The sequence below is a fragment of the Ovis canadensis genome, chromosome 3 (genome assembly GCF_042477335.2).
Source record: "Ovis canadensis isolate MfBH-ARS-UI-01 breed Bighorn chromosome 3, ARS-UI_OviCan_v2, whole genome shotgun sequence".
In the NCBI taxonomy this organism is placed as follows: Eukaryota; Metazoa; Chordata; class Mammalia; order Artiodactyla; family Bovidae; genus Ovis; species Ovis canadensis.
This window is the reverse complement of record NC_091247.1, coordinates 181,862,636-181,889,636: the sequence shown is the minus strand read 5'-3', so window position 1 is coordinate 181,889,636 and position 27,001 is coordinate 181,862,636. Positions and strand designations below refer to the sequence as shown.

The following is a 27,001-nucleotide window of genomic DNA, read 5'->3' as shown; positions in this document are numbered from 1 at the left end:
AAGAGAAAATGCCAGTCTCCCCTAAAGAGAAGGGAAGGCAGAAAGACTCTGGAGAGAGAATGACCTGCCCAGCCAGGGAGGGGAGCACTGATGTGAATTCTTCATGCACAGAGTCCCACACTTGGCTCTGTGGCCTAGTTTAGAAGATGGAAGAGCTTCAGGGAGGCTGGTTGCTTGGTGTGCCCGAGGTAGGGAGACCATGGGCCCCTCAGTAAAAAACCCAAAACTCCATGACTGACCCAGAAGCAAGGACTTCTGGACATCAAGTGTTCCCCCTGAGCTTGGACAGTAAGGATGCATGACCACTTCTGCCTCCCAGGTTCTATTAACTCCTTGAAACATGAAGGCATTCCTGTAAGGTCTGAAATTAAAATTTCCACATCCAGAGGAATAAGGGTCTAGTGTGATAATTAAGGTGATTTAAAGGAGATCAAGAAAATGCTATTTTCTGTATACCCCAGTTAGAGAACATTTATTCATACCTATTAAAGTATGAAAAGTGTAGCTGAGAATTGGCAAATTAAGGCTCTTTGAAAGATTAATGTAATAATAGTATTTAAATATTTTGATTGTAAGTATTTTCACATGAAATCTTACAAATCCATACAAAGGCCTGCACAGAGCACTAAGAGAAAGATGCCAATAAAAAAATAAAGCCCTTTCCTCCCCACCTTCCAGGGCTGGAGATATCTTTTGTAAAGCCCACACAATCCTAGATTGTGAAGTTAAATGAGCAATCATGGCTAAATTATGCAGGCTCCCAGCTGTGCTGTGATGTTTGCACACTTTCTAGGAAGTGACTAATTATAATTAGTGCTTAAATACAAAAGATATACCATCATTACAAGAAAAGGAGAAAAATAAATCTTACATGTGTAGACCTTGATCTCCCAGCACTGGCTGCTTGCATTCACTTGTGCTGGGCTGCTAGCTGAGTGACAGGAGGGAAATGAATGTTGGTTTTCACACTTCATGTGAGAAGATGGGTCTAGATGTTCATAGGTCAAATGAGGACACCAGACACAGAACAATTCCCGAGACTAAGAATCTGATGTCAGCTGGTCACCTCGCTGGGAAGGCAGGGAGGAGGAACAGAAACAAGGAGCAAGCCATCAGCAGAGCCAGGACCTCCTCCTGGGCTGTCCACTGTTATTTGTGGAAGGTCATTTAGTGTCTCTGAGTCTGTTTCCTGGTCTGCAAAATGGATCAACAATGCCTGCCCTAAATGTTTGATAAGTTTGTGTGTGTGTGTGTGTGTGTGTCTCTGTGTGTGTATGTGTGTTTTCTCCCCTGCAACAATCAAATAACCACTATTATTTGAGTGTTTATGAGGTACCAGACCCTGGCCTGGGTCCTGTGGATTGGCGGGCAAAAAAGAAACACAGGACTTCTCCTCTGGTGTTCCCCAAGCCATCCTATTTGTTTTTATCATGGTGGCTTCCACACTCATCTCCCTCACTAACCCTTTACCATCACCAGGGTTCAGGTCTTGCTTGCATCTGCAGCACTTGTCATTGTGTCTGCGTGTAGTAGACACCTGATAAATATTATTTGGAAGAAGGGAGGGGGACAACTTGACTCAAGTAGCTAGAAAAGAATTTAAATGTTAATCTTGCCTCATCCACACCATAAAGTCTTTAAAAACAAGGAATGTGTCTGACATTTCTCTTGGTATTCACTGCAGTGCCCAGCAATTCTGAGCATGTAATTATTCACATGTTCCCATGAATATTTATTGAGCCCCAACTTTGAGGAATGTTCTCCAGCAGGTTCTGAGGGCACAGCACTAACAACACAGCTGCCCATCCTGCCTCCTGGGACTTAAGCTAGAAAGAATAGACATGTTGATATATGGCAAAACCAGTACAATATTGTAAAGTAATTAGCCTCCAATTAAAATAAATAAATTTATATTAAAAAAGATAAAAAAAGAATAGTCAGATCATTAATGAATCACCATACCAATAAATACTCAGCCACAAATTGTGAACAGTAATGCAACAAACACTAGTAGCTGCCTATTGAGCTGTTCCTTCTGTCTTCTGCTACAGAAGCCTACTTTGTTTGGGAGGCTATACGCCCAGTTCTGAGTGGCTCAACATAACTTAGTTGAATTGGACTAAACTGTCATGATGCTTCCATTTCTCTCTGCCAGTCACTGGTCTGGAATGGACACGTGACCCAGTTCTGGTGAATAGGCTGAAAGGGAGAGTCACCTGGGGGCGTCTAGGAAATATTCTCAAGGGAAAAGCCCTTTTGCCCCTTTCCCCATCCTTCCTGCTTGGGATGCATTCATGTGATGTGATATTTGCAGCTGTGGCAGCTGTGTTGTGACACTAAGGGGACACACTGTTGATAGACGGATGATAGCAGAGTAGGCAGAGTGCACACACCTGGGCTCTTGATGGCATCTGCTGGAGTCTAAAGCAGCCTAATGGAGAACTCCCTTTTTCCCATTCTGAGCTATGAACCAATTGAGAAATTGGATAATGGAGGCAGGAATGAAGGAGAACAATATTACCTGGGTTGCTGATAAATGCTAAGTATGTGGATGTAACTTCATGGAAGAACCACTGGGCCTGACTCCCCAAGTTAGGCAGACTTAGCACTAGTTAGAGATCACACTCAGAGCAGCAGAAACCAAGGGGAGCTTGATTTCAGCCACTCCTCCCCACTAAGGACAGAGAAGGTAAAAGGGGAGAAAGAGAATAGGACTTACAGTGACTGTCGTTCACATGGAAGGAAACTTCAGGGAGGAGCACAAGGCACCCCTCCCTCATTTGACCACATAGTTGAGCCACTGTGCCAGTACTGCTTGGAAACCTCTTATTTCCTAAGACTCATAACTGCTATTATTTAAGTCACTCTTAGTCAGGTGTTCTGTTCACTGCAACCTAACTGTTCTAAGAATATCCTGACGAAGCATCCTAACTGGTCTGAGCACTCTGAAGGAAAAGCAAAGGATAGAGAAAGGAATTGTACCTTCACCACAAAAGGGAATTGAAAGGGGACTTTCATTTTTATTTGGACAGAGGTGAAGGCAGTCAAAGAAAACAACGACATACCTTGAAAATCTGCACAGGTGCAAATCCAGAGGCCACCTGTACTGCCCTTTTAATCTGCTCACAAGTTGATTATTTACTGAACTTGATAAGGTCTGCGAATAAAACCAAAATCATATCTGCCAGGTCTTCCCATCTTTTTACTAAACAGGTTCATTGTCTCCCTTTCTGGCATTTCCCTTGTGTTTTTTTCATCAAGGCTGAGTCAGCTATTGCCTTCCTTCAGAATTCTCCACCCAGCTTTAGATCCTTGAGTCAGGCCCCAACACATATTCTCTGAGCCCCTATTACTATGCATTATGTCAACTTCTCCTCCTACAAAGAACTAGCCTCCCAATGGCTTTTTCTTTTCTGAACCATTACCTCTGTGACAGGAAGGAGCTCTCCGAATTGGAAGGGATGCCTAAGAGAAGAAACACTCAGACACTGGAGACTGGATTCTGTAGTTGGCCTCTAACGAGTGTCTGGAGGTCTCCACAGCTTCCCTCTTTCAACTGATAACTGGTCCTCCCATCTTTTAAGGGACCACCTCTTGATGGAGGATACTAGTCATGTTCCATACTCTGGCCTCTGGGGTTACTATGGTCACACAAGATGGACCAATAACAAGGTCCATTTCTTTTGGTCACAGTGATTGGTTCAGTTATGAGCATGTGACCTCAGCTGAACAAATCCCCATTCAGCTTCATTTGCACAGGTACAAATCCAGAGGCCACCTGGATTCTGGTGGCCTCTGGTTCTGGTCATAGAACCTGGACATGCTGGTGACCTGCTGCCCTACCAGGGGAGAACAGAGCCAACACAAGGAGAGAAAGCAGAACAAGAAACAAAGAGACATAGTAGCATTTGAGACCCTTGGGGGCAAATAACATGGACACCAGTCCATCCATCTCCTTAACTATTCAAGGCCAAAACAAACAAACAAAAATTTACATATCCCTCCTTTACCCCATGTTTTTAAAATTTTCTCTGAATTGCATTTAAATTGAGTTTCTGTTACTTGCAGGGAAATATTCTTGACCAACACAGATTTATTAAGCTTTGACCCCCATATCTACAGTAACATCAGATATTAGAGCAGAAAGGGATAGCTGTATTCATTTTTTTCATATGATCATTAAGTGAATATCTGTCAAGTGCCTACTAGTCCAAGCAAGTATAATAATGATTAAGGGTTTAGTTTAGTAGTCAAAACTGTGGGTTCAAATCCAGACTTCACCTCTCTGTGGCATTGGATAAGTAAACTTGCTGAGCCCTAATTTCCTCACATCTTCAAACAGAAGTTTAAAATATCTCTACATTATCAGGTTGTACAACTTAACCTATTGTAACATGTTTACCATTTAGCCTACTACAGTCTAGGTGCTTACAAAATGACAGTTCTAAATGTTTATATTATACAGCACAGGAACATAAGATAATTTTCAGGTTACCTAGTTATCTAAGGACTCAATTTATCCTTTCTTAGATTTATCAGATTCCCTTAAAGAATCAAAGAGTTTAGATCTAATTCACAATCCATTATTTTGAAGTGTTGTCATTGATGTAAATTTGGCCAAGTAGAGGGTAGGGTTACCATGCTTCAAAACTCTCCTTTTAATATCAATTCGTTTACATCAGCTTAAGCAACAGAAACTCCAAGTTGTGGTAACTTAAGCACATGAGGTTTATTTTTCTCACACAATTGAATGTTGGAAGAAGCTGATCCTGGCTGTGTGGGGACCCTACAATGCCATCAGTGATCCTGAATCTTCCTGTCTGCTCTGCTATCCATGGACAGCTTTTATTCTCAGGGACACAAGATGGCTGCTTTATCTCTAGGGATCACTTCTACATTCCATCCAGGGAGAAGCAGAGGGAAGCAGGAAGAGGTGGTTATCTGTATCAGAAATATAAAAACTTTTCCAATAGAAGTTTACACATTTTATGTCCAAATACAGCTGCAGGAATTCTGTTTATCTGGGTGTGTTGCTACCCCAAAGAAAATCAGGATTCTTTTCAAAGGAAGACAGAGAATGAATATTAGACAGGAAACTCACAGGGTTTACTATACTCTAACTTCCATTAGGTAGCTAGGTTTACCTGAACCCCAGAGAACCTCACTGATATTTCCTATCAAGCTCTTAATTATAGACAAATATTAATTAATTAGTTAATAAATTAGCTAATTTATTAAGTTGTTCATTCATTTACCCAGTCAACAAGTTGCCAGATATTGTGCTAAGCAATGTGAGATTACAGAAATACTAAGAGATGATTTCTGCATGGAAGGAGCTCTCAGGTTAAGGAAGAAGATTGACAAAAACAAATTGTTACAATATAAATCTGGTGAATGGGGTATGAGCTGTAGGTCCATAGAACAATAGGAGCATGGTCCAGGGAGTGGTCACTAACCCTATCTGCACAGGTGAGTCAGGGGGAAGCTTCAGAGGAGAAGTGACATTTGGCCTGGGCCTTAAAAAGGAAGTAAGTCAGGATAGGTTGTGCTGTGCTGTGGTAACAAGTAAATCCCCAAATCTGAGGGGATTAGCACAATAAAAATTTCTTCCACACTTAAAGTGGATGCAGACATAACTAGTCAGGAGGCTCTCCCGGGTACTTCTCCATCACCTGGTGACGCAAAGGATTTATGCTGTTCCATCTGGTGACTCCACTGTCCCTTGAGGCCTCAGAGTCCTTTCCAAATACCAGTGAAGAGAAAGTGTGCGAAGGATTGTGAACCCAAACAGACCACATCAGCCTGAAGTGCCACATATTTCTGTTCACATACCACTGGTGCTATTTGCGTGGTCCCACCTCCATGAACAACAGCTCTCCAATATGGAAGGGTGGTGTCATTTCTGTTAACCAGTTAATCATCTCTGCTACCGTAGGACTTTTACTAGGCAGAGAAGGGAGATAAAGAGCATGCAAAGAAGAGGCAGGGACTTATGCAGACCCTGGAATTGTGGTGTATTAGAGGTGCAGAGAGTAAGTTGCTGTGGTTGAGTTTTAGGTTACAAGGGTGATGTGAGCAGTGTCTAAGAAGGAATCTGAAATAGTAAATATGACCGGCTAGGGAAGACCCTCAAGGGAGCTTGAATTTCATGCCAGGAATTTGACCTTGTTTTGTAGGGAGTGACGAGACATTAGGGGTTTTATATGTAGCTGAGCCAATGATGGATTAGAAGATTCAGGGACAGGAAGCAAGGATCACATTTAAGATGAAAGCAAAAGTCCAAGTGAAAAATTATAAAAGCCTGATCTGTGGCAGTGGCTGGAGACCAAAGAGGAAAAGGCCCTGGAGAACAATGCAGAGGTGAAGTTGACTAGACATGTCCAACAAGGGAGATGGTGGCTCCAGCAAAAAATTGTCTGCATCACTCAGATAGAATTCTCTTCTGTACTCCCATCTCTCCTCCTTTGCCAACCTGCATTGAGTCTACAGGAAAACTGAGTCTATAGGAAAATTGAGTCTACAGGAAAAGTTACAGGAAAATCAAAGACCTCCTTTTCTTCACTTGTCAATTTGGAAAGGACCCATGCAATCTGGCACACCCTGTCCCCCAGCCTCAGAATCAGCTATCCCATCCCAGTACTCTTCTTACTCAGTAATCCAATAACAATACAAAAATGACTGGGGCAGAATAGTATAATAAGAGTATGGCTCTATATGGAGCTGTCTAGGCTTGTTTCCCAGCTTTTCTAGTTACTGGCTATATTACTCTGAGCAAATTAAAGCCTTTCTTTTTAACTTCTAATGAAATTAGGCAATTAATATTCTCTATCTTATAAGGCTGTTACTGGAGAAGGCAATGGCACCCCACTCCAGTACCCTTGCCTGGAAAATCCCATGGGCAGAGGAGCCTGGTAGGCTGCAGTCCATGGGGTTGCCAAGAGTCGGACACGACTGAGCAACTTCATTTTCACTTTTCACTTTCATGCATTGGAGAAGGAAATGGCAACCCACTCCAGTGTTCTTGCCTGGAGAATCCCAGGGATGGGGGAGCCTGGTAGGCTGCAGTCTATGGGGTCACACAGAGTCAGACATGACTGAAGTGACTTAGCAGTAGCAGCAGCAGCATAAGGCTGTTACAAGGGTTAAATGATATAATCTTATATGAAGAATTTAGAACAATGTCAGGCTCTTGGTAGGCACTCAAGAAACATTGGCTATTATCATTTCTGTTATCATTATTATTGAGCACCTACCATCAGGCAAGCACTGTACTAGACATCATCACACCAGAGCTGTCTTACCAAGATAAAACAAAAGAAAATATTTTTATACCCCTTTGTACATCACCCTTCACTCCCGATTCCAGTGCTTCCAATAGACCTAGACTGGTGGGACCTCTGCCCTGGGCCCTGCTCCTTGGAAGATTTTGCTTAATACTAACATAAAAAAATACATTTGTTAAAGAGTGCACCATCACTTCCATTCCTCAGAATTAAGTCAGCAGCAAACTGGATTGTGAGCCCAGGCAGTATGAGTCTGAAGCCAACATTAAGTGTAACCATTCTGCTCTGCTAACCCCATGAGCTAGGTACACTCCATTTAATGCTCATGATAATCCTCGGAAGTAGGAAATATTCAGTCTACAGATAAGGCATCTGAGACTGAAAGACATTAAGTCATTTGCATGAAACACAACAGAAAGTAAGTATTGGTATTCAAATCCTAACCTGGATTATATTTGGTTCCGAGTCTCCTGCAGTTGTGGTTGAGCAGTTAAGCCAGGCTTGTCAGCGTCTCTTTGTCCTGCAGTATTAATGTCAGATAGAGATACATCGGGTGGATGGTAGTTAGACTGGCTGGAGGCATAACTGGCTAAATGACTGTGCCCAGAGCATACAGATTAATGGGCTGCAGTCCCTCCTTTGAGGAAGGTCTCTAATGCCAGGTCATGGAACTCTGGCTGCAGCACTGTCCAAGCACAGAGGCCTGTGCCATCCATACCTAGTCCAGTCTCTATGTGAATCCCTGTGGAGTTATATGTGAACAGCCAGGGCTAGACTCAGAAGATGGACTCCCTGATGTATTCCTCAGCATCTGATCAATGTTGAAGACTAGTTTGTTCTGCTGGAGGAGAGGATGCCAGAACCAGCTCACAATGCTTCAGGCTCCGTGACTAAGACCAAAGTGAGAGCTAGTTTGTTGTTGTTGATGGAATGGACTGCTGTGGATCCACATAAACCCAGCGTTGGGAGGATTGCAAGGGTGTTGCCTTTTCCCCCAACATCCCAAATTGATGTCTGAATGTCCTAGAAGGGAAAAAAATGATAAGAACTAGATATCCATTCAGTTCAGTTCAGTTGCTCAGTCGTGTCCGACTCTGCGACCCCATGACTGCAGCACACCAGGCTTCCCTGTCCATCACCAGCTCCTGGCGTTTACACAAACTCATGTCCATCGAGTCAGTGATGCCATCCAACCATCTCATCTTCTGTCGTCCCCTTCTCCTCCTGCCCCCAATCCCTCCCAGCATCAGGGTCTTTTCCAATGAGTCAACTCTTGGCATGAGGTGGCCAAAGTATTGGAGTTTCAGCTTCAGCATCAGTCCCTCCAATGAACACCCAGGACTGATCTCCTCTAGGATGGACTGGTTGGATCTCCTTGCAGTCCAAGGGACTCTCAAGAGTCTTCTCCAACACCACAGTTCAAAAGCATCAATTCTTCGGTGCTCAGCTTTCTTCACAGTCCAACTGTCCCATCAATACATGACCACTGGAAAAACCATAGCCTTGACCAGATGGACCTTTGTTGGCAAAGTTATGTCTCTGCTTTTGAATATGCTGTCTAGGTTGGTCATAGCTTTTCTTCCAAGGAGCAAGCATCTTTTAATTTCGTGGCTGCAGTCACCATCTGCACTGATTTTGGAGCTCCCCAAAAGAAAATCTCTCACTGTTTTCATTGTTTCCCCATCTATTTGCCCATGAAGTGATGGGACTGAATGCCATGATCTTAGCTTTCTGAATGGTGAGTTTTAAGCCAACTTTTGCACTCTCTTCTTTCACTTTCATCAAGAGGCTCTTTAGTTCCTCTTCACTTTCTGCCATAATGGTGGTGTCTTCTGCATATCTGAGGTTATTGATATTTTTTCCAGCAATCTTTATTCCAGCTTCTGCTTCATCCAGCCCAGCATTTCACATGATGTACTCAGCATATAAGGTAAATAAACAGGGTGACAATATACAGCCTTGACATACGCCTTTCCCAATTTGGAACCAGTCTGTTGTTCCATGTACAGCTGTAACCTGTCCAAAGTACACAAAAACAAAAATGGAAAATATAAAGCAGTGTTCTCTTTTCCCCACAGTAACATAAAACTGAGAAAATTTCAGCCAAATGGAAATTAAAAACAAAGATTCTAGGCATCATCTTCTAGGGAGCCCTCCCCCATCTAAGCTAACACCAGCCATTTTCTCTGCTATGTCTGTGCAGTGGGAGATAGGGAGTTTCCTGTCAATGATATATTCAAGAGGTTGAACGGCCATTTTGCATGGATAAGATGATATAGATATTTTTAAGCGTTGATGGAGAACCACAAATTCAATGAATTTTCAAGTTTCTTTCAATCCTGACATCCTAGGGTGGAGGTTTCCATGTCCTTTTGCCCATTCTGTTAGAGAATCTTCCCAACCTAATTCTGATTCTGTCCAGTTCCAGTTTGTGGAACCAGGGCATTCTGCACGGCAGCACATAGTAGGTGCTCAGTAAATGGTAGATACATGTTAAATGGGAACCTCCTTTCCCCTTACTTCATGTTTCCAAATGGAGGGACCACCATTAGAGTAACACATCTTCCCTCTTTCCCCAGAGGAGGAGTGCCTTACTGGATTGCTGAATTTAAGACAAGGAGGTAAGCATGCTCAGTTTCATCTCTCTCTTTCTCTAGGGGCCAGATGCTCATCAGCTCTAAGCAGATCTGTCCCTGCAAGAGAAGTCTGTGTTTGGGGAATTAAACTCAGTACTGGAAAGTGGTAGCAAGCAATGTGGCTAGATCTAAGCCATGCTTATTGTTTTATCAGCAATAAAACTGACATTTTAAGCTCCATCTGGATGACTCCTTAGGGTTTTTCTCAATTAATTAGGAACCTGGGCAGGGAACAGAGGTGTCATTTATTAGTGCCCTAAATCCCAACAGTAGAATTATCTTTACTTGCAGACAGGCCCTCCAATTTGGTTACCCCCCTCATCAGCTTCATCTTATACTACCCATTGGTTGTGGATTATTGCTCTTGGTTTATCCTTCAAAGATATCAGGGTGCTTATAATTTCTTTCACGGTTCTTGCTATTTCATACTTTTATGTCTTTGCTTATATTATTTCTTCTGCCTGCATATCCACTCTCCTCCATCCTACTGCCTCATCTCCTAACACTTATCCAATTACCTCTCCTTAACGCCTCATTTCAGGGACACCTCATCCAGGAAGTCTTCCCCGACTGTCACCTCTCCACCACTCCAGGTTCCGTTTTGGGGTCCTGTATGAATAAGTCTCTGAAAGGAAGATGCATGCCACATTGTTTAAAAATATCTACCTCTCATCACCAGATTGAGAGCTTACTGAGGTGCAGACCAAGAGTTCTTCGTCTCTGAATCCCTCAGAATTCAGAACCTTTCATAGAGGACAAACACAGAACATTTGTATTAAATCAATGCAAAATTAACCAGTAGTGGGCAACACCCATTCCTGAGGCCAAGCTGAGCTGGGAAGGGTATTTATACCAGCCAGAGGTTAGGAGCAGAAGCAAAGTTATAGCCAAGGAGACAGGACAAAGCATTTAGTCCCATTTAGTCCACAGGGCAAAGCAAGGCAAAAAAAATGACAAAGAGAGCAGAGGGAAAGCAAACAGGAGGAAGAGGAGGCCAAAAGGAATATAGTATAAGGAACAGATCATGGCAGGTAATACAATAAATACTGTAAAGAGCAAATGAGCCTGATGCTCACCTCTTTCGTGGTGCTGGGTGCATGGTTTGGTGGGGAGGAAGAGAATACTTATGGCCATAGGCAATGATTTGGTGACAGTGGAGGGCAAGGGAAAACTGTAAGAGTGAGTAAAAAGATACGGGGAGTCTGGCCCCAGTTCTGCCACTGAATACATACATGAGCTTGGACAAATCACTTCCTTTTCCTGAAAGTAACTGAGACATAAATTCAAGCCATTGTACAATTTTTTAAGAGATCATGTACATTTCAGATCATCAGCAGTAATGTAGCAGATAGGTGAATTTCTGTTTTAGAGAGGATTGCCAGGTATTATACTCTCACAGGTTCTTAGGAAATTTTGTGGAATGTTTAAGAGTTACTGAAATTCATTTATGGAATATTTTCATGGAGAAGGAAATGGCAACCCACTCCAGTGTTCTTGCCTGGAGAATCCCAGGAATGGGGGAGCCTGGTGGGCTGCCGTCTATGGGGTTGCACAGAGTCAGACATGACTGAAGTGACTTAGCTTACTTAGCTTAGTACAATTTTGTGCTAAATTGTATGCTCTAAACTATAAGGAACTGTCAGAAATAAGGAAGAACAGAGGGGCTGAAGATATCAGAGAAGATTTCATGCAGGACATAGAAGGTAAAATGAAGATAGAGATGGATGGAGGGAGGGATGGATGAATGGGGGAGGGATGGATGAATGGGGGGAGGGATGGGTGAATGGGGGGGAGGGATGGATGGATGGAGTAGGATATCCTTAGTAAGAGGTATAGTCCAAGAAAAAGTGAAAACTTAAAGTGAATCATGAATTTGTATAGGGCTCATTATGGGAACCTGCTGTGCTAGAGTAAGGAGAGGGGAAAGAGATGGAGGCTAATATGTGTTGTGTGAGATGCTTGCAGTTGAAATGTTTTAGTGTCTGCACTCCTAGAGCTGAAGGAGTGGGCTAGCGAGGGCCATGTTTGTATTTGAGTGACAATCTCATGTCCTGGTTACAGATCACTGGACCAGGGTTGGACATTGGACCTAAACTCCATCAATCTAGTTCTGCTCCCAGAAATACAGCACTGGGCACCAGAAAACTGAACAGGACCTTCTCTAGAAAGCCTAGGGTGTAGACAGATCTAGGGAAGGAGGAAGTAGTAAGAAGTGAAATGAAACTGAGGAAAGCTGAGGACACCAGTGTGTGGAGAGCAAAGGGGAGAATGTGTGAAGAACATATGGAGACCCCATAAGACAAAGTCTGTGATTCCTGGGAGATGGAGCATGTACCTGGATTCCAGTAATCCAGTTCTTGGTTCCTCCTTGAGAAATACTTTGTTTCCTGTTCCTTGATTTCACTTGAACTATTAATAGTTTAAGTGGTTTCCTGTTCCTTGCAGTAAAAAGAGCCTTGGTCAGGACGGTCTGCTCACAAACATTTTTCTAGGTTAATCCTTACAACAATTCAATGAGACAGGTATTCTTTCTCAGTATTAATGTGGATACCAAGGCTTAGAGGGGCAACATAACCTGCTGAAGCTCTTAGCTAGTAAGTGGTTGACTCAGATTCAAACCCAGGCTTGTCCAGCTCCAGACTTTAGCACAACCCCCGCCCCCCCCACCCCCCACCACAGGAGACCTGGTCAGTGTTGGAATCAACAGCTGACTGCAAGACCATTTTCTCTCTAACCTGCACAAGACATCTCCACTCTGAGGGTTATGCTTTATTTATACATGGGCCAATTCAATAGCTTTCAGTAATTCTGAGATTCTCCTGTGAAGTCTGGTCCTAGAAAGTGTATTTAAACTCCACTAATTCAGAACTGATGAAAAGTCAGGCATTGTTATTTGTATCTCTGATTGAACCAAATTCAAAGCAGTCTTGTCCTTGGAGAATTATCCAGAGTCTAATAAAAAAAAAAAGAAGCTGGTCAAAATAGGTGGAAATTTTCCAAACCAAGATTATAAGAATTTCTTTAATTTGGGAGTCAGCTAAGTAATTCATTTATCCTAACCAATATTTGTTAAGTGGTGCCATCCCTAATTTTTCTATTTTAATAAACCATTACAAATATACCTTCTTCATGCAATTTACAATCTTACAGTCCTCTCAAATACCATATTATTCACCCTCTATGCCATAATATCTGTGAAAATTCATTTCCCTCTGCCTGTCCATCTGGAAAACTTGCATTCTTCCTTCAGTTCAGTTCATTTCAGTTCAGTTGCTCAGTCGTGTCTGACTCTTTGCGACCCCATGAATCACAGCACGCCAGGCCTCCCTGTCCATCACCAACTCCCAGAGTTCACTCAGACTCACGTCCATCGAGTCAGTGATGCCATCCAACCATCTCATCCTCAGTCGTCCCCTTCTCCTCCTGCCCCCAATCCCTCCCAGCATCAGAGTCTTTTCCAATGAGTCAACTCTTCTCATGAGGTGGCCAAAGTACTGGAGTTTCAGCTTTAGCATCATTCTTTCCAAAGAAATCCCAGGGCTGATCTCCTTCAGAATGGACTGGTTGGATCTCCTTGCAGTCCAAGAGACTCTCAAGAGTCTTCTCCAACACCACAGTTCAAAAGCATCAATTCTTCAGTGCTCAGCCTTCTTCACAGTCCAACTCTCACATCCATACATGACCACAGGAAAAACCATAGCCTTGACTAGACGGACCTTAGTCCACAAAGTAGATTTCAGCTAAAGAGGCACCTCCTCCATAAAGCTGCCCTTGGCCTTTCACTTTCCATCTGCAGAGGTCAACAGCACTTTCTTCCACAGCCCAGTAAACCCTGACATTAACTCTCATCACTCCTTGCTGTTGAAGTGAAATGTTCTTCTCCTTCCTCTGTGAAGTCACTCTCTTTTCCAATTCCCATCTTTCCCCATCCCCCATCTAATGACCTAAGATATTGATTCAGCCACATTTTATTAGTGAGTGAGGTTGCCATGGTTAAGACCACCTTGTCCTTCCTGGAGAGGGTCAAGACTTTTCTGGACTTTCCCTAACACCAACAGAGGGTCTGGGAGGTAACTTAGTCAACTCTCTTTTTATTTCATTTCTTCCCTTTGTGCAGTTGGTAAAGTAAGAGAATATGCAGCCTTGTGTATGATGAAGATGTACGATGAAGCCCTGCAAGGATCCCCTCTCTTCTCTGTGCCTGCCTCTTCACCTGCACCCACATAGGTCATCTGGGTAGGGTGTGCTTTGTAGGCTATACAGTCTTTTTCAGGGCAAAGAAACTGGAAGTCCTACTTGAGTTTACCCTGAAGTCCAGCTGTTGGGCTCTGTTTACCAGAGAAGCACTAAATTGCATGAGTGATGGTGGAGTAATGGGATACCTCCTCATCCATTAATAGAATGGAACATTAGTTCTCATTTAGGTCTTTTTTCCTTGTTATCTGAACTCTAGGTTCTCACAGTCAAACTTCTGGGAGTGGGGCATTCATAGAGCAGGGTTTGGCACTAAAATCCCACCACACCATCCCCACAACATGCTTTTTAATGAAATATTTTAACCCGGTGATTGTAAACCCTGGCTGCAGGTTGGAATCAGCTTCCACACCTGAAATCACTATGGTTCTAATGTGTGGCTAAACTGGAAAACCTTTGCAAAGCAGGGCTTAATAATTCCTCCTACCCCTTTCCACATGAGGACATGAGTTCCGCTACGAGGCAATAAAAAGAAACTTCAGGAGTCAGTAAATTTAAGTAGAGCTCTGAGTGATCTTGATTTCTTCACCTCCCTGTGCTATACACCTACAATCTGCAAAACAAGAGTTTTCACTGACAGTTCTGATTTTGACATTTTGGGAGTCATGGACACTTTAGAATTATCATGAAAGCTCTTGATATTTCCCCAGGAAAACAAACATTCCAACACACTCACATATTTGCTTCTGGGGTGCTTGGACTCCTTGAGATGCTGATCGAACAGACCAATAACGCCCTTTCCAGCTTTCTGGTCCATAATCCCGAACTCTTCAATACTTTACCCCTTTTTCACTGTTGTTCAAAATACCTGTGATACATCTTTAAACACTACCATCAGCAAGAGGCTCACACCAGAATAGGCATGCAGCATCTGATAACAACTGAGGGAAATGCAGATCCATTTTTTGGTCAAATATTTACTGAGTCTTCCTAGGCACAGGCTCTGGGTGCATATAGTAGTGAGCAAAACAAGTCCTCACATTCATGGTATTTATATTCTGAAGGGAGATTTGTATCAGGACATACACTCATTGAGTGGAATGCCCCATTCTACTTAAAAATCTTTTTCTGCCTCTCTCCTTTTCTCTCTCTCTCTCTGTGTGTGTGTGTGTGTCTGTCTCTCTCTTTTTTAATGGGAGTATGATTGCTTTACAATGTTGTGTTAGTTTCTGCTGTACAATAAAGTGAATCAGCTATACGTATACATATATCCCCTCTCTCCTGGACCTCCGGGGGGTGGTGAGAGGAAGGTTTATCTCTTTTCTTCTTCTTTTTTAAAAAATATTTATTCATTTATTTAACCTTTTGGCTCTGGTGGATCTTTAGTACTTGCACATGGGCTTTTTCTGGTTGCAGAGAGCAGGGCTACTCTTCGTTGGGATGTGGGGGCTTCTCATTCCCATGGCTCCTCTTGTTGCAGAGCACAGGCTCTAGGTGCTCAGGCTTCAATAGTTACACTCCTGGGCTCTTGGCTCATGGGCAGTATTGTGGAATGTGGGCTTAGTTGTTCTGCAGCATGGGGGATCTTCCTGGGCTAAGGATCAAACTGGTGTTCCTTGCATTGCAAGGTGCATTAAAGAAACAGGTTTCCCTGATGGTTGAAAATGCATAGTTGGTTTTTATAAGAAAGTGCACATTTCCTTTACAGCTGGGCAAGAGACTCTACCCTTGGCCCACATGTTGGAGGGTCCTGCTCTGATCTTTCTCTGCCCACGTGCCTGCATACAGAGGGCCCATGAGGCTAAGAACATACATCTACTCCAAAGCTGCATGGCACCCTCCTACACCATGCCCTTTGTACCTATGACTCTGTATCCACTGCCACAATGTTCTGGAGCCTGACCCCAGGACCTTACAGACTTCTCCAGACCTGTCTTCCTAAAGCTGGACCACACTGCTGGCTTATGTGTCCCTGAACCTGAGGGGTAGCCATGGGGCAGATAGTTTGCTGGGAGTGTGGAAGGAGCATGCCTGGGCAGGCTGGCATGTCCACAGGAATGTACAAGCCCCTTTGCAGAGAGTCAGAGATGGGAAGTGAGGCAGAGCAGGTTAGGAGGTGGGGACTAGGGGCTGTTTATTCCTGCACTGTTACTGAGAGTTCTGAACTTGGAGGGAATTGAGAATTCTATTGCCTCAAAGAAGGCAAAGTGCATTTCCCCACTTTGAATTTGACATCCATTACATGAGATGCCTTGACAAATGGGATATAGTACTCTTGTACTCTTTCACCACCACAAGAACATACCCTGGGGAGCCTGAGCCATAGAATATGATGAGAGGAGCAGAGACACCTCAGCCAATCCACAGACCCATAAGTTGAATTATAGCTGCCGCAGTCAACCCTTAGATAAATGTGCAAGAAATAAGTGCTTGTTGTTTTATATCATTATTTTATGGTTGTTCATTAGCTAGTGATAGTTGGCTGATACATCTTCTATCCCTGGTTTGCTGTGGGTTTTTAACATGAATAGGCGACAGAGGGAGATTTATGGGAACTAATGAGGCTTCCGCTTCAAGATGCCTTACTTCCAAGGACCTTCTTCAGGACTGTGAGAAAGGCTCTAGCAAAGTGTTTACATGAAGATGTATTGTGTTAAATGTGAAAAAGATATACACACTATGATTAGTTTGGATCACTGTGTTTTTCCACTCCAGCTTGATCTCATTATACTTTGCTTTATGTCAGGTAGTACTGAAGTGGCTGTGATCATTTGTGGGGAATGTAGGAAAGGTAGATATTCAGCCTGGAATATACTTAATTTGTGGGATATATTTATGTGGTTTTCAGTCATATCTGTGAATAGTTGAGTCATTGCTGCTGTCCTAATGTAGAAATGCCTCCTGAGAATATGCCTATTGATTAATAAATGTTATCAGTTCAAAAAGTTCTTAAGAAAAGCCACTACAGAAGAAAAATTCATATTCCCTGAAATGTTAAAAATTTTATCTGAAAAAATTTTGACGGATTTTCCCCAAATTGACAACAATCCTTAATATTTATATTTCTTTTCAAGAACAAGTTTTTTTCTGTAACATTTTTAAAATTTATTGATTTTTTAATTGAAGGATAACTGCTTTACAGAATTTTGTTATTTCCTGTCACACCTCAACATGAATCAGCCATAGGGATACATATATCCCCTCCCTCCTGAATCCTGCTCCCATCTCCCTCCCCATCACACCCCCTAGGTTGACACAGAGCCCCTGTTTAAGTTTCCTGAGCCAAACAGCAAATTCCCATCAGCCATCTCTTTTACACCAGGTAATGTAAGTTTCCATGTTACTCTTTCCATACATCTCACCCTCTCCTTCCCTCTCTGTGTGTCCATAAGTTTATTCTCTATGTCTGTTTCTCTATTGCTGCTCTGTGAATAAATTGAGTACCATTTTTCTAAATTCCGTGTATATGCATTAGAATACGATATTTATCTTTCTCTTTCTGACTTACTTCACTCTGTATAATAGGTTCTAGGTTCATCCACCTTGGAACTGACTCGAAGGTGTTCCTTTTTATGGCTGAGTAATATTCCATTGTGTATATGTACTACAGCTTCTTTATCCATGCATTTGCCAATGGACATCTAGGTTGCTTCCATGTTCTGGCTATTGTAGATAGTGTTGCAGTGAACAATGGCATACATGTGTCTCTTTCAATTTTGGTTTCCTCAGGGTATATGCCTAGGAGTGGGATTGCTGGGTCATATGGTGGTTTTATTCCTAGTTTTTTAAGGAATCTCCATACCGTCTTCCATAGTGGCTGTATCAATTTACATTCCCACCAACAGTGCAAGAGCATTCCCTTTTCTTCACACCCTCTCCAGCATTTTGTAGACTTTTTGATGATGGCCATTCTGACTGGTGTGAGGTGATAATCTCATTGTAGTTTTGATTTGCATTTCTCTAATAAAAAGCAATGTTAAGCTTCTTTCCATGTGTTTGTTAGCCATTTGTATGTCTTCTTTGGAGAAATATCTGTTTAGGTCTTTTTCCCACTTTTTGATGAGTCGTTTGTTTTTCTGGTATTGAGTTGTATGAGCAGCTTGTATATTTTGGAAATTAATCCTTTGTCAGTTGTTTCATTTCCTATTGTTTTCTCCCATACTGAGGGTTGTCTTTTCACATTACTTATAGTTTCCTAAGCTTTTAAGTTTAATCAGATCCCACTTGTTTACTTTGGTTTTTATTTCCGTTATTCTAGGATATGGGTCATAGAGAATCTTGCTTTATGTCATTGAGTGTAGCAAGAACAAGTTTTTAAGATAAAATATATATTTCCAAATAAGTAATAAAGAATTTAAAGAACATCATGCTAGAAAAAATACCCAATTATCTTTTTATTTTCTCTGTAGAAAGTATTGCAAAAATAATCATCATAAAAAGGAGTGACCAAAGATTTATCCAGCCAAAAAGTGTAAGGGAAAATATTATAGAGTTATGTCAGACAATAAAAATAATTTTTTAAATTTTTCTAGGCTCTGTAATGCTTATGATATTTGTCAGCTTTTTACTATTTGTAACTTATTGGGATTTCTTTCACTAAATAAAACTTCACTTCCATATATTTTATATTTTGCTGATAATTTTGTATCACTTTTATTAATATTAGAAATTGGAGCAGTTTCAAGCCTTGCAAAACCTTGATGTGCTCCTGGATGTTTTAGCAAATTTCCTCTGTAACTATTTCATGCTCATGATTTTTCTCCTTTATTCTGTGAGTATAATGAATTATATTGATCACTTCTACTGTTAAATCTACCATGCATTCCCGAAGTAAATCTAACTTAGTTGTAATGCATTAAATATTATCCTTTTAATATATTGCTGAATTTGATTTGGCAATATTTAGCTTAGGAGTTTTTAGATCTACAATTATGAGATAAATTCATTGGCGAGTTTTCTTTCTTTGTAACAAAGAAGCTGAGAGAGGTTCTTGCTTTGTCTATTCTCCTGTTGATGTAAATAGTCAACAAACAATCTATAATAAAAACAAGAAGAGAGTTTTATTCAAGTCAAACTGAGGACTAGTGTCCTGGAGATTGAAGAAGCACTTGAATTGTGCTCTGCCAGACTACAAAATGAGGGAGGCTTATACAGGAAAAAAACCTCAAAATTACCTAACTTGTTTGTCAGAAATTAGGATTGGAACTGGCAAGAAGTAAGGGTGGTTGTTAAGCTAGGATTGATTGGAGTCCTACACCTTAAGACCATAAAGGTGCAGTTGGCAGCTGCTAGTAGATATTGTTTAGAAAACAGCTGGTGGTGTCCTTGAGTTTGATACAATTCAGCAAATTCAAGTTCTCAGAGATGCAAGAATGTGTCTGAAACCACATCTGCAATGGCCACCTGGCTCCATTTTGAATGCCTGAACCATAGTTACTCCATTTTGATTTTTAAATGCATTCTTTTCTTTAACAGTTAAAGCAGATATACATGCACTATACATGTACATTGCATGTTTGACAGGCCATAAGACTGCATAAAGTTTAAGCCAAGTCAGGTATAAGCCAGAATGACTTCTCTCTACCTCAATATGTGAAATTTCTTCCACTACTGTCAACATTGAACTGTCTGGGCCTGAAGGCTAAAGTGCGGGAAAATTAGAAATTATTCATTATATTTCTTTTACAGATTTGATACTATTCATATCTTTCATTTCCTCACATGCCAGTTTTAAGTTTTGTTTTCCTATGGATTTATTCATTTCCTTTAAAACTCCAAGTTTTCAAATAGTCTTGAGTTGTTTAGAATATTTTTAATACCATAGAATCTGTAGTAACATCTCCTTTTTTATTCCTGAAATCTCTACCTTCTTTCTTCTTTTTTTTATTCTTTCTCCAATGATTTATTGACTTCATGAGTCTTCTCAAAGAACTTTTGGTTTTCTTCACTTCCTTTTTTTATTTTTTGTTTTATTAATTGTTGCTCTTATATTTATTACTTCTTTCCTTCTACTTTCTAGGGGTTTACCACTGAATATTTATAAACTTCTCAAAATGGATACTTATATAATTAAATTTCAGCCTTTCTTCTTTTCCATTATATGCATTTAATACTATGTATTTCCTTTTAAGCAATTCTTTATCTGTAGCCCACAAGTTTTGATGTGCCATATTTTCATAACCATCCAGTTCTAAATATTTTCTGGTTTTCAGTCTGATTTTTACCTTTGATCTATGGATAGTTTAGAAGCGTCTTGCATAATTTCCAAATAATTAGAGATATTCTGGTTGCCCATTGTTATTTATTTTGAGCTTAATTCTGTTATGGCTAGAGAGTTGTTTGTTGTTGTTGTTTTTTTTTTTTTTTTCCCAATCCTTTAAAACTTGTTGAGATTTGCTTTAAGGCTTAGCATATGGCCAATTTTGGTAAATGTCCACGTGAACTTGGAGAGAAACTATTCTACAGTTTTTGGATGTAGAGTTCTAGGTGTTTCAACTAAACCAAGTTTTATAATCATGTCAAACTTTGGTCTGTTTGTTCTGTCAGTTACTGAGAAATGAATGCTAAAATCTCCCAGTATGCTTATAGATATCTATTTCTCTCTCTTTTTAAAAGATTTTTTAAAATGTAGACCATTTTAAATGGCTTTATTGTATTTGTTAGAATATTGTTTCTATTTATGTTTGGGGGTCTTTTTAGCTTCAGTGTATGTGGGATCCTAGTTCTCTGACCATGGATTGAACCTGTACTACCTACACTGGGAGGCAAAGTCTTAACCACTGGACTTCCAGGGAAGTCCCTGCCTATTTCTCTTTTTAGTTATGTCATAACTGCTTCCAAATTTTTGAGGTATTGTAAATAGGTTCATACAAACAGAATATTTATTTTTCTGTGGATAGTCTCTTTCACCACCTTGAACTATTTCTCTGATCCCTAGTCGTTCTTCTTGCCTTAAAGTCTACTTATCTGCTCTTAATATAACTATGTCAGGTCTCTTTTGGTGGACATTACTTGCTATACCTTTTCCTCACCTTTCTACTGCCCACCTTTCCCCTCTGCATATTAGTATTTAAAGTATATGTTGTAAGTGGAATATGGTTTTATTTTTCCATTTTAGTTTTTCAACATTTGGCTTTTAATCAAAATACTACGTCTTTTTGTATTTCATGGAATTAGCCACATACTTCGGTGAATTTTTAAATTTGACTATTAGATTGTTTTCACTGTCTCACCTGTTTAATGTTCCTTTTTCAATTTTTTTTTCTCTTCAGTAAAGTGTGGAGTCCTAACTACTAGGGAATTCTCCATCATCTAATTTCTTGAATGTATTAATGACAGCTATTTTAGTACCTATACTAACGCCGACATTTTTATTTCCTGCTAGTTTCTTTATGTTGCCTGAGTTTCTTTTCTAATGGATTTTGGACATTTTTTCTTGCTTCCAGGTGAGTCTAGTAATTTTGCATTGGATATAAGACATGCTATACAAGGTTCTGGATGGTGTTATCTTCCTCCAGAGAGGATTATTTTTGCTTCTGGTGAGATTGGCCCACCTTAATTAAATCAGTGAGTGAACAGATTCAGAACCAGGCTTCAGTCTTCATGAAGGTTGATGCATTTATAGTTCATCCATATTTCTGGGTTATAACCCTTGGGAGTTCTAACTGAAAGAATAGGGTAAACATCATGTTGCCTTTCCTTTGGTTGGCCCTAAACTCCACTTTTGTCTCTTCTACCCGCTAAAACTGCCAGAAGTGACACTCAGCTTTTCCCTTGTCAGTCTTTTCTGTGCAGCTTCTCAGTATCCTAGGTAATGCTTGTCAACTAGCAAATGCCCTGGAGGAAAAGCAGCACAGAATGTCAGGCTCATTGTTCTTTGTTTCCCTTTTTTCTGAGATCTTAGGCTCTTAAAGGACTCACTTTAGTAGTTTTCCAATATCTTTGGAATGATTTTTGAAATTTTCATCCAGCTTTTCTCATTGTCTTTGGTGGGAGAGTTGGTCTGAAACAAGATAGCTACTATGGAAATTCTCCATATCTAACACTTATTAAGAGCTTAGTATGTGCCTGGCACTGCTCCATATACTTCATGGGTATCTGCTCATTTTAACCTCATCCAATTCTAAAATATAATTCTTATTTATTAAATTCTTATTTTCCCTCACTTTACAGAGAAAAGAACTGATGCATAGAGAGATAAATAGTTTGTCCAAAACCATGCAAAGTAAGTAGTAGATCTAGAATTTGAAGTCAGGTAACTTGACTTAGAAACTTACACTTAAGCCATCGGACTATAAAATTCTTAATTCTCAGTTCTTTCTGGAATTGGAATCCATGAGGTGTACCTAATGCCTTATATTAAAACCATGTTTTACTTGAGTTAATCTGAGTGGGTTTCTGTCACTTACAGATAATCATGACCAAGCTCTTTGGACAAGCCACTTCTCCCTCAAAAATGCTTCATAAGAATGAAACGTACTAAGATCCTTCCCCCAAATAGATATAATTTTCCTTCCTAGAGTGTCTCATTTATTAACATCCTCCTTGTTTTTTTGGACTTCCCTGGTGGCTCAGATGGTAAAGCGTCTATCTACAATGCGAGAGACCCAGGTTCGAGCCCTGGGTCGGGAAGATCCCCTGGAGAAGGAAATAGCAATCCACTCCAGTACTATTGCCTGGAAAATCCCATGGACAGAGGAGCCTGGTAGGCTACAGTCTATGGGGTCTCAAAGAGTCGGACACGGCTGAGCGACTTCACTTTCCCTTTCACTTTTCCTTGTTTTTTAAAATGAAACCCCCTGGATAATTCCCTCACACCCATGTTTCCAGCAAAAGAAGTATGAGAAGTATGCCTGTGAGAAGTAAAGGACATGTTCAAGCTACAAGTAGGCAGCCTCAGTGAGGGAACAAGTCCTCCAGCAAGGTCAGAATTCCATCAGGCTTGTGTTCCAAGGCTCAGAGCACAGCTTAAGCAGGAGAGGTAATTGAGCCAGCTGCTGGGAGGCAGCAGTCACATCCCGAACCCATTAATCTACCTCCCTCGGATCTGAAAGGGACCCAGGGCTTCCATTATACCAGCATGAGGAAGCATACTATTTTCACACATCATTCCATAAAAATCCCCACCTGGAGCCCTTATCTAAGAAAACAAAGAAGTACTCAAGGGAAGACTCTGCAGCATCATATAACTCATTGTATAGCTAATCTTACCCCGTAAAAATTCACCCAGCTGTTTATTTTTTCCACCATCAGCCAAAAGTGATATTCATTGGTTGTTTTTTGGTTCATTATAGCCTGCACCGAGGGGCTTCCCTGGTGGCTCAGATGGTAAAGAATCCGCTCACACTGTGGGAGACCTGGGTTTGATCCCTGGGTTGGGAAGATTCCCTAGAGGAGGGCATGGCAACCCACTCCAGTATTCTTGCCTGGAGAATCCCCACAGACAATAGAAGAGCCTAGAGGGCTACAGTCCATGGAGGATGCCAAGAGTTGGACACTACTGAATGACTAAGCACAGCCTGCACTGAAGCCTAGAATTTGGGAGAAGCCCAGAGAACGGTGTTTGCTTTCAGGGACATTGGAGGTAAGAAGCCTCCTGGGGAGAACAATCCTTCAGTTAAGGTGAAACAATCCCTCTTTGTCAAGACAGAATGTGGAAGAAGGTGGCATATATTCATCTTACCCAATCAATCTGCTGCTCCTCAGTATTCAGAGAGAAACTCTGAATTTCTGATCAGAAAGTAACTCAGAGGCCACTAAGAACTTAGCAAGGGCATCAGAAAGGATTTATGGCACTTGTCTCAGAGAATTCCAACAGAAACTCTTTCCCAACTCGTGTACCAGGATAATGATGATGATAGTTCATTTGATTGGCTATTATGTGTCAGACGATCTTATATGGTGGTGGTGGTGGTGGTTTAGTCACTAAGTCATGTCCAGCTTTTGTGACTCCACGGACTATAGCCTGCCAGGCTCCTCTGTCCATGGGATTTCCCAGGGAAGAATACTTGAGTGGGTTGCCATTTCCTTCTCCAGATGATCTGTATGCATTATCTCTAAGCAACCTGAAAGTTAGGTTTTTATACTAGTTTACAGATAAGAAGATAAAGTTAGAAAGGTTGAGTACTTTGAGACAGTTTCTCTGTAAATGGCAAAGCTAGGATGCTAAATTAAAGGCAATGTTCTTTTCAAAACACTACCCTATCTTCTGATTTCTCTTCATTGTCATACCAAATGGTAATGGATATTTTTCAATGAGAGTGAATCTATTCTATAGCAGAAAAACTGTTATCCCTTAGAGAAATAAAAATAAATACTGTCCTTATTATTTTGGGATTAACATATAGACACTACTATTTTTTTAAATAGGTAACCAACAAAGACGTACTGTATAGCACAAGGAACTATACTCAAGTAATAACCTATAAGAGAAAAGAATCTGAAAAAAACATATATGTATGTATAACTCAATCACATTGCTGTATACCTGAAATAAAAAAGTTGATTTACCACAAGAAGGACTGATGTTGAAGCTGAATCTCCAGTACTTTGGCCACCTGATGCAAAGAGCTGACTCATTGGAAAAGACCCAGATGCTGGGAAAGATTGAGGGCAGGAGGAGAAGGGGACGACAGAGGAGGAGACAGTTGGATGGCATTACCGACTCAATGGACATGGGTTTGGGTGGATTCCGGGAATTGGTGATGGACAGGGAGGCCTGGCGTGCTGTGGTTCATGGGATTGCAAAGAGTCGGACATAATTGAGCAACTGAACTGAACTGAAATCAACTATACTTCACTTTTAAAAATAAAATAAATAGACCAGTTAAACCTAATTGATATCTTTAGGACATTTTACTCCAAAACAATGAATTTCACCTTTTTCTCAAGTGCACATGGAACCTTCTCCAGGATAGATCACATCCTGGGCCATAAATCTAGCCTTGGTAAATTCAAAAAAATTGAAATCATTCCAGGCATCTTTTCTGACCACAGTGCAGTAAGATTGGATGTCAATAGCATATTCAAAAGCAGAGATATTACTTTGCCAACTAAGGTCCATCTAGTCAAGGCTATGGTTTTTCCAGTAGTCATGTATGGATGTGAGAGTTGGACTGTGAAGAAGGCTGAGTGCCAAAGAATTGATGCTTTTGAACTGTGGTGTTGGAGAAGACTCTTGAGAGTCCCTTGGACTGCAAGGAGATTCAACCAATCCATTCTGAAGGAGATCAACCCTGGGATTTCTTTGGAAGGAATGATGCTAAAGCTGAAACTCCAGCACTTTGGGCACCTCATGAGAAGAGTTGACTCATTGGAAAAGACTCTGATGCTGGGAGGGATTGGGGGCAGGAGGAGAAGGGACGACCGAGGATGAGATGGCTGGATGGCATCACTGACTCGATGGATGTGAGTCTGAGTGAACTCCGGGAGATGGTGATGGACAGGGAGGCCTGGTGTGCTGTGACACATGGGGTCACAAAGAGTCGGACACGACTGAGCAACTGAACTGAACTGACTGACTGACAGGAGAAAAACTATTAAAATTTCCAACATATGGAGGCTGAACAACATGCTGCTGAATAACCAACAAATCACAGAAGAAATCAAAATATGCATAGAAATGAATGAAAATGAAAACACAACAAGCCAAAACCTATAGGACACTGTAAAAGCAGTGCTAAGGGGAAGGTTCATAGCAATACAGGCTTACCTCAAGAAACAAGAAAAAAGTCAAATAAGTAACCTAACTCTACACCTAAAGCAACTAGAAAAGGAAGAAATGAAGAACCCCAGGGTTAGTAGAAGGAAATAAATCTTAAAAATTAGGGCAGAAATAAATGCAAAAAAAAGCAAAAGAGACTATAGCAAAATTCAACAAAGCCAAAAGGTGGTTCTTTGAAAGGATAAATAAAATTGACAAACCATTAGCCAGACTCATCAAGAAACAAAGGGAGAAAAATCAAATCAACAAAATTAGAAATGAAAATGGAGAGATCACAACAGACAACACAGAAATACAAATGATCATAAGAGACTACTATTAGCAACTATATGCCAATAAAATGGACAACGTGGAAGAAATGGAAAAATTCTTAGAAAAGTACAACTTTCCAAAACTGAACCAGGAAGAAATGGAAAATCTTAACAGACCCATCACAAGCACAGAAATTGAAACTGTAATCAGAAATCTTGCAGCAAACAAAAGCCCAGGACCAGATGGCTTCACAGCTGAATTCTACCAAAAATTTAGAGAAGAGCTAACAACTATCCTACTCAAACTCTTCCAGAAAATTGCAGAGGAAGGTAAACTTCCAAACCCTTTCTATGAGGCCACCATCACCCTAATACCAAAACCAGACAAAGATGCCACAAAAAAAGAAAACTACAGGCCAGTATCACTGATGAACATAGATTGGAAAAATCCTTAACAAAATTCTAGCAAACAGAATCCAACAGCATATTAAAAAGATCATACATCGTGACCAAGTGGGCCTTATCCCAGGGATGCAAGGATTCTTCAATATCCACAAATCAATCAATGTAATATACCACGTTAACAAATTGAAAGCTAAAAACCATATGATTATCTCAACAGATGCAGAGAAAGCCTTTGACAAAATTCAACATCCATGTATGATAAAAACCCTCCAGAAAGCAGGAATAGAAGGAACATACCTCAACATGATAAAAGCTATATATGACAAACCCAAGCAAACATTATCCTCAATGGTGAAAAATTGAAAGCATTTCCCCTAAAGTCAGGAACAAGACAAGGGTGCCCACTTTCACCGCTACTATTCAACATAGTTCTGGAAGTTTTGGCCACAGCAATCAGAGCAGAAAAAGAAATAAAAGGAATCTAAATTGGAAAAGAAGAAGTAAAACTCT

The 27,001-nt window shown here is 40.8% G+C and overlaps 1 long non-coding RNA gene across 1 annotated transcript in view; it reads left to right on the top strand.

Annotated features, from left to right (window-relative positions):
- LOC138437632 (uncharacterized) overlaps positions 1 to 27,001 on the top strand; it is a 76,859-nt gene that overhangs the window by 34,966 nt on the left and 14,892 nt on the right. The window contains exon 5 of the long non-coding RNA XR_011256048.1: positions 9,863 to 9,904. This is a non-coding gene — a long non-coding RNA (uncharacterized lncRNA). The remainder of the gene's footprint in view (positions 1 to 9,862; positions 9,905 to 27,001) is intronic.